The 13,746-nt window shown below is 47.7% G+C and overlaps 1 protein-coding gene across 3 annotated transcripts in view; it reads left to right on the plus strand.

Annotated features, from left to right (window-relative positions):
* Positions 1-13,746, plus strand: part of RAD17 (RAD17 checkpoint clamp loader component) — a 1,130,765-nt gene that overhangs the window by 734,031 nt on the left and 382,988 nt on the right. The window lies entirely within an intron of this gene.

A 13,746-nucleotide genomic window follows, 5' to 3' on the forward strand; every position in this document is an offset into this window, starting at 1 on the left:
ATTAAAACATAGATAGCTTAAGTGGTCTGACCTGGTCAGTATACAGTGATATGGTTGCTGAAAAAAAATGGCAGTTTTTTAAAATAATCCCAGCAAAAAGGCTGCGGGTTGAGCCAGTAAAAGTGTTTTGATTATACCGCCCAAGGGGAGCAGGGGTTGCATTGGTGTCCCCCACTTCACTTGTGCGGTATAAGGGGTCCAGTGGTTGCGGAGGGGTCCCCCGCATCCATTACATGGATTGCGGGGGCCACACCACAGCCTTTTTGGCGCATTTTGTTTTTTAAAATGCCAATTTTTGCTGCAACTTTTACATGGAACCACCTGGTCTGGATCCCTGCATGTCTGTACAGTCGCAATTTAACCTTGTTGGGATTGGTACAAAGATCCTCACACAACGACTCGATCCTTCCCAAGAGACTAGTACAGGATTGAGCCCATTTCTCAAGGACCCTACAAGTACCCTTTCCCAATATTGCGTTCAAGTACACATAAAAAGAGGCAAGTGGAGGAGAAACTGTTAACATGTAGTTGCTAAATCCCCCATTTAGTGTGTCTGTAGTGGCAGTGGACCCAATCCGTACCTAATACCCACCAAAGGTACTGAATTTGGGAGACGCAACATCTTCTGCCACATGTTTGCCTCCAACTTTGTCCAGGGAACACCTTTTTCGCAATTCTCTGCACCAAAGATCAACTGTGGCAGAAATTTTTGTCGGTACAGTTTCATGAAAGGTAGAGCTGAGAATCTGCCAAATTTAAAGTCAAATTGGAACAAATGTAGCCTCCATGTCTCTGGAGGGCCCGCACTTCCCCCTGCTCGCATAGATAAAACTCCGTAGATACTTTGTGTTTGATGACCTCCAGGTCTGGACCGTTTAGTGGCCATCTGATTTTTTTTTTTTTTCCATTTGAATCTTTCAGTATTACCAAGATTTTCGAATTGCTGGTATTAATAGAGAGATCCAGCTTACACAAACACTTATGTTATTTAACTTGTACAGTGCACAGTCACCCGAGGGTATCTTGACGCTAGAAAGAGAGAAGAAAGCCACAATCCATAGTGACTGCAGAGTAGAACAGAAAAGTCTTTAGAGCCGTCGGAATCCCAAATGATTAGTCAGGATTTTAACTGTCAATCAGGGACGTCATTTCACCAAAATGCCAGGGGTAGCGGAAGTGACATCACTCGACCCTTGACCCCCTGATGACATCACAGGAAGTGATGTCATTTGACCCCACCTGAAGTGATACTGCGGCGAGTGATGGAACACGACCTTTCACCCGTTGACAAAACAGGAAGTGGCATTACATGGCATTGTACACTACGAAAAATATGGTTACGATATCACTATAATGTGATGTACATTTCATACAAGAATGGATCGCCATATGTATCGTTAAGATCAGTGTGTATAGGCCCATATTACCAAATTATTGTGAATGCAAGCAGACGTCCATGACCAAATGATAATGTGTCATTATATAGCACTTATGCTTAAGCGCTTTATATAGAAAAAATATACAACCAATATCACCCAACCTGTGTTGGTACTCCTTTATCGACCTCAGAAGAATGAAAGGCTGAGTTGAGGTGTTTAAGAACAGACTAAATCAGTGACTCGCCCCCTGAAGTGTGCCTGAAATAAACCTTTAATGAGTCTAGCAATTATTGTATAGAATTCCAGAAAGACACGTTATGTGTTATTCCTATTTTCTTATTTAGGGTCAGTGCTGAAAGTGTTAATTTATGGCACTCCTGTTCTTATTTTTCTTCTTTTTTTTAAGGGGCCTGAACAAGAAAGCTCGCCACTCCAGAAGTAAAGAGCCACATGGTGCTGGCCACAGCCCAGGAGCTTGCATTGCAAAAGAAAAAAAACATTGTTTTTAGAGGTCGCAAGGGAGACCTCAGAGGTCGCAGTATGATGTCCCTGATGTCCATGGCAGGCCATTCCAGGTTTGAGCAGCAACAACTGAAAATGCGCGCCCACCGATGCGCAAGCTGTAGAAGGTAGGGACACAGAGCAGGCCAGCCGTAGCCGAACGCAGATGACGGTTGGGGAAATACCAGGTGAATTTAGTCTGAAGATATTCAGCCCCAAGTCCATGCAGCACACGATGAACAATGCGGAGTGCCTTGAACTTGATACGCTGTGCCACCAGAAGCCAATGCAGGGTGCGCAGCATAGGGGAGATATGAGCCACATAGGTGACCCTGTTGCTACCCGGGCGGCCAGATTTTGGAGACACTGCAGCCCTTGGATCAAGCCCTTGAGCTGAGCCAGGTATAAAGAATTACAGTAATCAAACAGGCTTAGCACCATCGCCACAACCACCGGCGGACGGAGGGTGGCTGGTATCATGGGAAGCACCTTTTTCAATGTCTTAAGGTGAAAATTATCTGCTTTACATACTGCAGATACTTGGTAATTCATGGAATGGGATGCCGAAAGAATCACTCCCAAGTTCTTCACCTTAGTCACTGGAACAGGAAGAGAGCCAAAAGAGGAAGGCCAGAAAGAAGACACCCAGAATGCAGGATCAGGAGGGGCGCTTACCACCATAATCTGTCTTGTCTCCATTCAACCTCAGCCAATTACGGCTCATCCACTCTCCCACGGCTGTCAGGCACTGATGAAGATCTAAATGGATCAGGAACTGGGTGCTGTCGGCGTAAGCACAGCATCTGACACTGAGGGAGCAGATGAGACAGATCAGAGGCCAGATGTAAATATTGAAGAGAATAGGAGACTAGGCAGAGCCCTACGGAACCCCACAAGTAAGGTGGCAGGAAACAGAAAAATACGGAGGAAGAGAAAGCACCTGGGTACGGTCGGCCAGGAACGACGAAAACCAGGCTAGCACCTGACCAGAGATACCAATCTGAGTAAGGCAAGTCAGCAGGGTGGAATGGTCCACGGTGTCAAAAGCCGCTGATAGATCTAAAAGAATCAGGGCACCCCCGCATCAGCCAGCCTGGCCATGTCATCCTGAACCGATACTAGGATTCTTTCCGGAACCAGACCAGGCCTAATGCCTGATTGAGCAGGGTCCAGAAGTTCAGAAGATTCCAGAAAGTAAGATCGAAGAGGTGACACCAAAGACTCCAAGACTTTCATAGAAAAAGGTAGAAGAGAAATAGTATGGAAATTAGAAAGAAGGGAAGGATCCAGTGAATTTTTTTTCAGAAGGGGGATCACCGTAGCGATCTTAAATTCTGCCGCGATGACCCCTGACTGACACGAAATATTAATCACTGTGGTGAATTCACTTAGAAGATCCTGGGAGATATCTTTTATAACTGCCAACTGAACTACATCCAAAGGCGACCCAGACTTGATGTGTTGTATGGCAGTAGATACCATGGCCTCAGAGAAAAATCGAAAAGAAGACCATTATTTCGCTTCAGTCAAGCCACTTGAACCGGGGATCTCCCTCTCCGGAACAAGACCCAAGGCGGACGCTTGGATGGTAGTGGGAATCGCCTCAATCTTAGACACAAAAAACCGGGACACTGACACAGTTCAAAGCTCTCTAGAGGCCAATGGGGGTCATATCGCAGATGACTGTTTAATCTGCATAATTCAGATATTGCAACTTCGTGAGACCCAATAACGGGTGGGTTTGTCCTTGTCGATTTCCAACAGCAATCCATGTCTTTCATGTAAAAATTAAATGGGAATGGCGTGAGGACACACTGCTGTCGAAACCCCTGATTTAGTCTCTATCCAGTTCGTACATGACCTGTACGAGTCCAACCTGATCTTTATTTTTTTCCCCTAAGCAGAGCTTTCAACATACTAATTGGGGGACGAGGACATCAGTTATCGTAAAATTTGTTCCATAGTACTGCCCGATGCACATGGTCAAAAGCTTTACTTATATCAAGGAAGATGAACTGGTCTCCCTTGTTCTTTTACTTGCTTAGCCAGCAGGGACAATACAAAACTATTCAACATGGTTCCCACCGCTTCTTAAATTCAGCTTTGGAGAAGCCTAAACAGTTTGCCTTTGTGGCCCAATTTTGGAGCTCTTTTAAGAATATCTTGGCAAAAAGTTTATTTGGGGCGTCCAGTAGCGAGATGGGCCTATACTGCAGTGGGTCTACAGGAACCCTACTTCACACACTGAGTCAGTGTCTTTGATATTAATGATCTTCCCAATTTAATAACCAGTCAAATTTATTGAAACAATGTTGTATATAATGTAAGATTGAGCGCAGTCTGCATGGCTAGCATCCTTCTAAACAGTCTTATACATGGGTGTTAGTGGAAAAACCAGTCTGACCACGCGGCTGCTGCCGCTCCGAGTTTGTCAACCCTAACTTAAGTTTAGTTTATTACAGAGGTGCGCAACCACAACCTGTCCTGGGCTACATTTTCCACAAACCCCAGTATTTTATACTGCAGTGGGGATAGTCTTTCCCCTCCCTTAAAGATCAAAACTATGAGACCTGCACCACAGGACTCTGGGAACTCCTGGTTTAAAAGTATGTTTCTAAACAATTGAGACATTAAGTGGGACCATAATGGGATGGTTGATTTCAATGTTAAGTTAGTTATGCCGTCTGGGCCCTGAGCATTAGATTTTTTTCCTCCTCTTAATTAGGAGGACTATGCCATCCAAATCCCAAGTCGCTAACCAACTATTACAAGTATAAAGCTCTGGAACCTCCAAATCTTCCTTTACATATAATTTTGTAAAGTGCTTTTCCCAGGATTCTTCTGCAATAGATTGGATCTGCAAAAACTGATCAGTCCCTTTGGGTTTTATTAGCTGCCAGAATGTATTATTTCCCATGATATAGATTTTTTTCCGCGTCATTTATCCCCATAGAAAATGTGTGGGCCCTTAGCCAGTTTTTAAAGTTGTTTTTCAGCATTGTGATTTCATTAGTCCCACACCAATTATTTCCCTTTTTCGCGTTCGGACCTCATCGTCAAAAACGTGGTTATGCCCTGATAATTGACACCTTTTAACTAGGTGTCTGTCAGATAATATGGAAACAAAGGGGGGTCTGGGAATCTCTCTACCAGCACGAACACAGCCCAATGACCTGTTCTTGGGTGAGTAACCCCTGGGAGAGACTCTACCAAGTCTTTAGCTCACTGTCCTTTTCACAGAGAAGAAATTTCCCCGCATATCAGCCTTTGTCCTGCCCAGGGGCAGTCCAGCGCCGAAATGCTAGGCAATTCTCCTCTGAACAAGAGTACCATCAGCAACCCCATACACGTGTTTCAGCCTTGTTGGGCATCATCAGTGAGGTGAAACCGTTGCCTCTCTAAGAACAGTGAGCAAGGGGTCCACGTCTGGATTGCCCTGTTAACTTAGGGTGTAACCCAAAGATAATGTATGCAAACAAAGGGGGGTCTGGGAATAGTTCTCCCAGGATTGATCGTATACATTCCACAAAGCCTTGCGGGGAACTGTTCTGAAGTAGTTCACCTATCTGACGATTTAAGGCTGGTGACATTTTGTGGGACCATCTCACAGCACGGTTTCTTGGATTGATCTCGACATACAGGACACACTTTTTGGCAATAACATGTCGGAAAATTGGTATTTCACAGAGCAGCATACAGTGATCACTTAATTCTGTCTGCCTTATCTCCAAATTGATACCCCCATAGATCAGAGTAGTCCAGGGTTGATCTCCAGCAATTATACCATGTGAAGCTCGGGGCCACATCTCCTGCAATGTTACCATTTAGCAGTGTCCAGTCCCAAGCCTCGAGTTTCTGTCTAACCAGGAACCCCCTACCTCTACTTGCGTTGGATGTTTTTTCCCTGTTAAGAAGTTAATACCAGCAATCTTCCAGGCACTCGGCATTGAAATCTCACAGGATAATTACAGAGGCACCTTCCTCTGGAATTTCACCCAGAAGAAGAAAAGACAGATCAGACAGCAATTCCTCCATCTATGTATTCACTAGATTAAGGTAAACATTCACCAGTAAGCACTTCTGAGTCACCCTAGATCCCTGCACTCTCCACTCTAGAAGAGTTGTAAGCATATCCCTTCTATTGGACTTGATCGGGCGCACTATTAAACTCTGACTGTCTAATTGCGGTCAGGATGCCCCCGTAAGGACGACCCCTCATACCTCACTGAGCTTCGATGAACATAAACTCCAAGCCATCAATGAGCGGGGTATGCATCTATAGGGTCTCCTGTAAACAAATTGTCATACGATGCAAACAAACCTTAATTTCCCATAATGCTTGTAGGATACAATCGTAGTGTCCAACTTTCACTCTTCCCATTCGTTTCCGTTTGTACCTTTATGAACAGACTCTACAACTGATGGCAATCATAGGTAACATGTATTTTCTCTCCCATTTCTCGTTGCCCTTGGTGATTGAACAACTCAATCGTAAAATTATTTGTTCGTGCTCCCCTCTGTAAAACCTTCTCCTTTGTATCGTTTGATCTTAAGTTAACCGAGGTCCCCACTTTTGATGCTTCAAATCCTAGATAGAGAAACACCTTTTTTCAGCTATTATTGCTTCTTTGGTAATTTGAGAATGCAGGTGCACTTTAACAATATCAAGGCAATCTTCATCCACAAATTCCATAATTTTAATGTCCCCCAAAGTAACCAGCCGTAAGCTTGGACCCCCAAAAAGTAATGAGAGAATTTAGTGTCAGTTTAAGGGCACCCTATTTGAGCTTTCAAAAAGCTGAATCGGCTATATACATTTTACATCGTTTTCCATCTTGTTTACTTCACTTACTGCGTCTTTTTCCCTATTCTCCTTGTGAGTTTTCCCTTTTCGACATCTTTAAAGTGCACCTTCATTTGCGTTGCCTCTGAAAGTTTCTTACTTTTTGCTAAGCCTGACCTCTTATCCTCAATGGTACGGAATAAGGTGTATATCTTTTGCAAAGCTTGTAGTGTCTCGGTTTCTTCTTCAGCCAGATCTTTTCTACCACCAGATTTACAAAATATTGAAACGTTTGTTTCTTACAATTTTCTTTTACACGCCTAGTGTCCCTATTCGATACCAATTGCGGGCTTGCTTTGTTCCCTTTTAGTACTTTTGGATTAGTTTCCCTCATGATAGAATATTTGGGGCTCCCAGGCCGGGTGCCTAGTACCTGCTCCTGCGATGGCCCATCATTAGAATTTTGGCACTGCCTCGCCGGGGACCCTGAGCTCCCGTTGCCTCTCCCCTCTTAACGGCCACTTTTCTTTTTCCACATAGGTATGGACTGTGACATTGTTGATCTGTATCCCTCCCCTCTTTAATTTTCGATCTTGTAACAGGGGGCTGATGCTCAATATGATTACTACTTAAGATAGTCTGTACAATCTCGCCCTCCATATTATTTTCCAAACCTAAGACAGATACTGAAGGGAGAAGTTGTTCTTTTACACTCATTACTGGAACCTCTACCACTCGGTTTCCCTCCCCAAGGACTTCTTTCTTCCCTCCCGTGTTTTAGATTTGAAGCAAAACTCCTCTTGGTTCGCCTGATAACTCTGGTTCATGATTGTAGCTGTAATGAACCCTTCCAGGAAGTTTACTTTACCACGAGTTCTTTTAGTATCTGCCTCACCTGTCGTAGTTCAAAATTAAGGGAGTCATACCCTCTGTCCAGGGTGTCTAAGAGTCGAGCCAAGACGAGAAGGACAGTTCATCCGCAACGGTTGTCTCCAACCCATTCTTGGAGAGACTCTACACCTCAGAGGGTGAATAAGTGGTGAGGATCCCATGATGTTGAACTTATACGGCCTTAGCCAGATCAGAGATTTCCAAAGGTAAACAACCAGAAACCACCCCTTCCCCCCCCACACACCTAATTCAACAAACATGTTTGGCAGAGGGCAACAGGATACATCACGTTTCCTAGTAATCTGGGATTCCGGTTAGTAAAGCATAATTTCTGTTAAGTCCTGAGCGTTGGAAGAAGACTCAGATGCCCATTGATTTGATTTAAAATCTAAAAGTCTGACCACTTTCCCCAACTTGTGGGAAATAACAGGGGCCCACATTGACACATCCGACTCCAAGTCCACTTGCTGCACAATGTCCCCAGAGACCATGTCCTGTATGTTTTCCACTATTCTTGCTAACACCTGGTCCAATTTTCCAATAAATGCCGAAGGTGTGTCCATTGGTTCAGGGTTAACATGTGTAGATCTGGAGGGGTCTGAGTGCAGGTAAAGTTCCACTACAGCCTCTTCTTTTAGGGTGACCCTCGTATCAGATGACAAGGCAATAGTTGGAGAACATCTAAGGCAGAATTTGGGCCAAGATGTTCTTGCTGATAAGTAGGGGGACCTTTATTCCCCATCTCCCCCGAGCTTCCAGAATAGTAGTGTCCAGAGTTGCTCTAGAAGTTGTGGCTCTAACTGGCAGAGGCGAGCCCTCGTAGGAAGCAGGCTTATTTAACCCGGTCGCAGCCCTCTTGCTTCTTAAAGTGGCCACCATCGTAGAACAAAACTCCCCAATTTACCTTTGAGACTGAGATGAGATAATGCTAAGCCGAACAATACCCACAGTGCAGACGGGAAGCAAAGCTTCAGAGCCGGGTCTCCCCACAACCCTCCAAAACCTGCAGTGGGTGACAGTGAAGCAATATAGTGGGGGGTGCTGCGGAGCAGCCAAGCTGTCATGGTGGCTTTGCTTTGAGCTCTGTGCGAAGCGGGTGATTTACATGGATATCGCTGAGCCGATGTGACCAGTGGCTCTAGAAACAGTCGGAGTGTGCAGCGGTAATCTTTTGGTATGCAGAGATCGTTTTTTGTACCTCGGGCCCCCACAGATACCGGTGTGATCATTGCAGTTGAAGCGGCAGACGACGCATGAAGATGCGGCACTGCATGCTCGAGGCCACGCAGTGGGGATAGACTTGGAAACTCCACAGCAGCAGCTGCAGATGGTGTAACTGGGCGAGAGGGCCAACAACAACCAGCAGGCATGTTGGTCGGGCCGCCGGCTACTTCCCTGGGCCCATGCTGGTGACTCAACGAGGAGCTCGGTCGTAAAAACCTGGCCGTGGCGGTAAATATCATTGCCCCTATTGATGGCCCAACAGTGGACGAGGGATCTGACCCTGTGGTCCCCCAGGCAGTCCTGCGTTTTGGGCATGCCAGTTATGGGACTGGCAATGTAAGACTGTGTGTTCGGAAGCATTATGGGTCGGCGCCCTATTGCTTGATGATCCCCACTATGAGTGTGTATCACTGCCCCCCATGAACATTTCAGCCAGCATGCGCTTCAACTTTTCAACAGAATACAGAGAGAATTGTAGGCTAAAAATCTCAGTAAATGTAAGTTATCCGTGAGTGCACATGGCGAGTCCCCGGCAGCCATATTGCGGTTCTCATATCCGCAGATGGTGGTGCTCTGGCCACATTTGACGCGCGAGTACACATGTGGATTGGGTGCCACGCGGGGTCTGCCCTTTTTCCATACCTAGGTGTCCCGACACAGTGGAAGACTGTGTATGGCCGGTCAGCCCTGCAGCTTGCCTGTCTGGATACCGCTACCCCCAACACAACTCTTGCCGGGGTCAAAATTCTCTGACGCTCCTCAACCGTGCTCTGCTTCAACGCAGGGGCTGAAGCGAGGATCCCTGTGAATTTACCCAGGCCGGCAGTGGTGGAGCGCTGGGCGTGTCAATAGGCAAAGGCCACAAAAAAGGCGGCGGCATGGACCACTTCACAAAGCCAACCTTAGGACCGCAGATATGGCGACTCCTGAGACGTCTACAGCTTCCAGCCCTGCACTTCAGGCAATGACTGAACCATTGAGCATGCAAAAACTGTTTGACCATACAAAAAGGTTTTGGCTCAGTTAATGACAAACTTGATGACATCACAGCTAATGTCGCATCTATCCGGGCACAGCTTGAGAAGGAAAGGCAGTGAATAATGGTGGCCGAGGGAAGAATCAGCCTGGCAGAAGATGGCGTTGCGACTTTGCAGACAGCTGTGACGTCCTTGAGGAAGAACATGAAACTTGTTAAAACTAAATGTGACGACTTAAAGTCCAGGTCCCGCAGGAACAACCTGCGCATCATAGGGATACCGGAAGATGCCCTTCGGGGCAACATGGACACTGCAGTGGAGGATTTGCTTAAGTTACTTTTGGGCGTGAAGGGGCTCTCGCCATACTTTACGGTGGAACGTGCCCACCGGGCATTAGCGACCAAACCCAAGCCTGGGGATTATCTGTGACCCATTATTGCCCCTATCATGAACTACAGGGACGGAGACCAGATATTGGGCCTCATTACAACTATGCCGGTCCGGAAACAACGGTGCCAGTAAGATTACCAGCACCGTTGTTTCCGGACCGGCATATTGCAGTTCTGCCTGCCGGAGTCGCTCTGCCCGGCAGGTCTGACCCTGCCGGGCACATCAGCCACAGTAGGCAGACCGTCACGGAAGCACTGGCACCGTTAATTACAGTGCTGGTGCTTCCGTGTTCCCCATGGGGAATTACAATTTACTGTCGCCTGACTTTCTGGACGGCCGGGGTTGTAATCCCCCGGTGTTACTGTGAAGTCGGGTGCGGTAAATCATTATGGGTCCGGCGGCAACCTGCCGGTATCACCGGCGCGGTTACCACCTGACCCGTAATGAGGCCCATTGGAACGGGCTAGGAAGCTGAAGGAGCTTCGCTTCGAGTCCCACGTTATATTTATCTATCCAGATTTCACCATAGCGGTGCAACAGGAATGTCGCACGTTTGCTGGTGTTAAAAGAACTACTGCGAGAAAGGAACATCTTTTATGCTATGCTGTTTCCAGTGCATCGCAAGTTTCAACAAAACAATAAACTGTACATTTTCACAGTCCCAGCAGAAGCTGTATCCTTTATAGAACCGCACATTCCAATGGGCAATTACCGCCTTGAAGGTCCCGTGTCCGCTTGAGATTTATGTTTAACTTCTGTTACACTCTTACACTGTTACTTTGCGATACTTGCCTGTACACAAGTAAGCTGTTGACTTCTAGAGCGGCGGCAGTTGTCCCCTTTGCGAGTGCTCATGTTCAGGTTGGGCGGTAATGGCATGGGCCCAGGCACTACTGCAGTGCCCTCACTGGGTGGGTGGAGGCAGGGAGGGAGCAAAGTTGGGAGTTTTTTAAGAATTACAATTGGTGAAAGTTGCAGTGGAGCCTGGTTTGTTTGCGCCTCTTTGTGCGCTGTGGGGAGATTTCCTTGTCTGCTTTTGTTTCCTGGGTTGGGGATGATGCAGGAGGATACATTTCATAGCTGGAATGTTACAGTTTGGGTAACCCAATTAAAGCCGCAGGATTGTTGCATATGTTAATAGAAAGGGTACCCAAATCTTGTTCTTACAAGAGACTCATTCTTTGGACCGACAAGCGCTCAGTCTGGCACCAAGTTGGGGTCCCCAGTGATATTACACGACCTGCTCTACTAATGCTTGGGGCACATCATTTTTATACACCGCTCGCTGCGCTTCAAACACTTGGACACTAGAGTTGATGACGAGGACAGAATCGTACTGGGGCATGGGATCCTACACAAGAAAGAAAACCTCATGCTCAACGTTTATGGCCCTAATGTGGATGACCCAGACTTTTACAGTAAGGTGTGGGTGCTTTGTCCGATGGCGGAGTTGGTATTGGGGGATGGGGGGGTTACATGAATACTATATTAGATATGGTGCTGGATCGCTCTGGCACTTCGCCTCAATCACTAACGGGGGGCACAAGAAATATTGCGCAATATGCATTCACAGAACCTTCTGGATGTTTGACGTACGCTGTGCGGTGGGGACGGGTGAGTTTACATTCTTCTCTTCAGTGCACGACATGCACTCACGTATAGACACATGGCTAGTTTCTGCTTCACTGCTTAAATTGGTGTTGCAGTGTTCCGTGCTCCCCCGCACCATCATTCCCTGATACTACTGTCCTTGTGTTTCTCTGCAGAGGGGGCGACACGGCCGCCCTGGCGATTTAAACCGGCTGCTCTGCTAGACCCAGCGTTTTCTATAAACATACCCAACTGTGATGCTGGAAATGCATCGGAGGGACAGGGCCTCCGTATCCTTGTCCTTTACTGCTTTTTATCGTATGTTCTGTCGTGTTTTCCGCGCAGGGGTTCATGTCGGTCTCCTGGCGGTGCAGCTCTCTCTCTCTCTGTTGGTTTGGTGAACAGACCCGTGGGATACCCTTATGGCACCTATGGGTGGAGGGTACAACCCTGTGCCCCTAGTGTATGTTTTTGGGCACCTGTGGGTGGCCCGCAGAGCAGGGTATGGGCTGGTGGCAGCTCCATGCTGAAGTTGACAGGTGCGCAGAGTATCCTCCATTTTGGGATACCCCGGCCCTGCCATTGGGATCAGTTGATTCCTGATGGAAAACAAGATGGCCCCTGTGGCCTCTTGCTTTCTATTACCCATTACCTTGTTTTCCCAAAGTCCCGGGAAGCCCTGACTGTCCCTTCACCCTGACTGACTGTTGGGTGGAAATGCCATATATGGTGTTGTTGTAAAGGCCCGGCCAGACTAGCTGGAGCCTTCCCTGTGATGTATGTTGTGGGTACCTCCTGTGGGTGGGACCTGGGTGAATAGAGTGTGTGACGAATATGCATTCTGTGTTGTGGGTGTCTAGTATCTGGTGGTTGACACAATGACTGAGACAACCCTGCCCGAAACCTGTATGAATGCAGCTTGGAGTGTTGAATGGCTCGGTACTTGTCCCAATACACATAACTTGTTGTGAGTGTCTGGAGAGAAGTGAATGGCCTGAATACCTCGTTTGCCTGATTGGTTGCCTGCCTGCATGAATGCCCGTAGTCGTGATTGGATGCTTGAGTGTGACCCAGCGGAATGAATGGGAGATCAACAGTATATCTGGGGACCTCTCATTGCTAGGAATCGTGTTCAGAAGCTGAAGTCCACTAAGACGAGTAACTGGAGTAACTGATGCTTGACCTTGAAACCCTGCTGGACGAGAAGAATTGCTGTTGCTCTTCTTCACAATCTGAAAGCTGCTGTGTTTCCAAGGACTGACCCAGAGAGGACCTGGTAAGGCGACCTCTTCCCGAGCTACGAGGGACCATCGTGCACAGCTGATCTTTGCCAACGCTCCCTGGTAGACAGACCTTCGACAGGCTGCCGACCCGATACGGGGACTGCTGCGGAACTCCAAGGAGAAGCACTCTGACTGTTGTCCGCCACTGTCGACAACCACCGTCGCCGACCGCAGCCGCCGTGCTCCCGTTTGCCTAAGAACTTCAATTGATCATCGGACGCTCTCGTCTGCATCGTCACCCGCTTGTCTCCCGCTGGGGAAGGCCGACCGTCGACGCGCCGAGGAGCATCCACCTGTGGGTTTCCCGCCACCTAAGGACCACAGAGACGCCAACGACTCGACGCCCTTGCCGGGCCACAGTTCTTCATCATCTCTTTGCGGTCCAGAACTATTGTCACCGAGGTGCCCCGCACCCCTCTTCCTTGCAGAACGCCAACGCTCTGTCGTCGACGAGCACCTCTAGGAACGAAGCTGCCACTTCCCTGCCGTAGCTCACCCTGTTCACCGTCGGACGTTCGACGACCCGTGACTCCTGCCTTAAAGGGAGGGCACTCAAGAAGGGCCGTTGATTCCCTGACACCGAATGCCAAGCTCCCCGACACCTCTCGACGATCCGTGGCTCCCGCCTGAAAGGGAGGCACTGAAGAAGGATTGGTCGGCGCATCGTCGGAGAACTCTACTCCACCAGGTACATTGAGGGGGGGTAAAACCTTAATAGGAAGAAGTAA

This window comes from Ambystoma mexicanum, chromosome 6p, assembly GCF_040938575.1.
Source record: "Ambystoma mexicanum isolate Mex_15411 chromosome 6p, UKY_AmexF1_1, whole genome shotgun sequence".
Lineage (NCBI taxonomy): Eukaryota > Metazoa > Chordata > Amphibia > Caudata > Ambystomatidae > Ambystoma > Ambystoma mexicanum.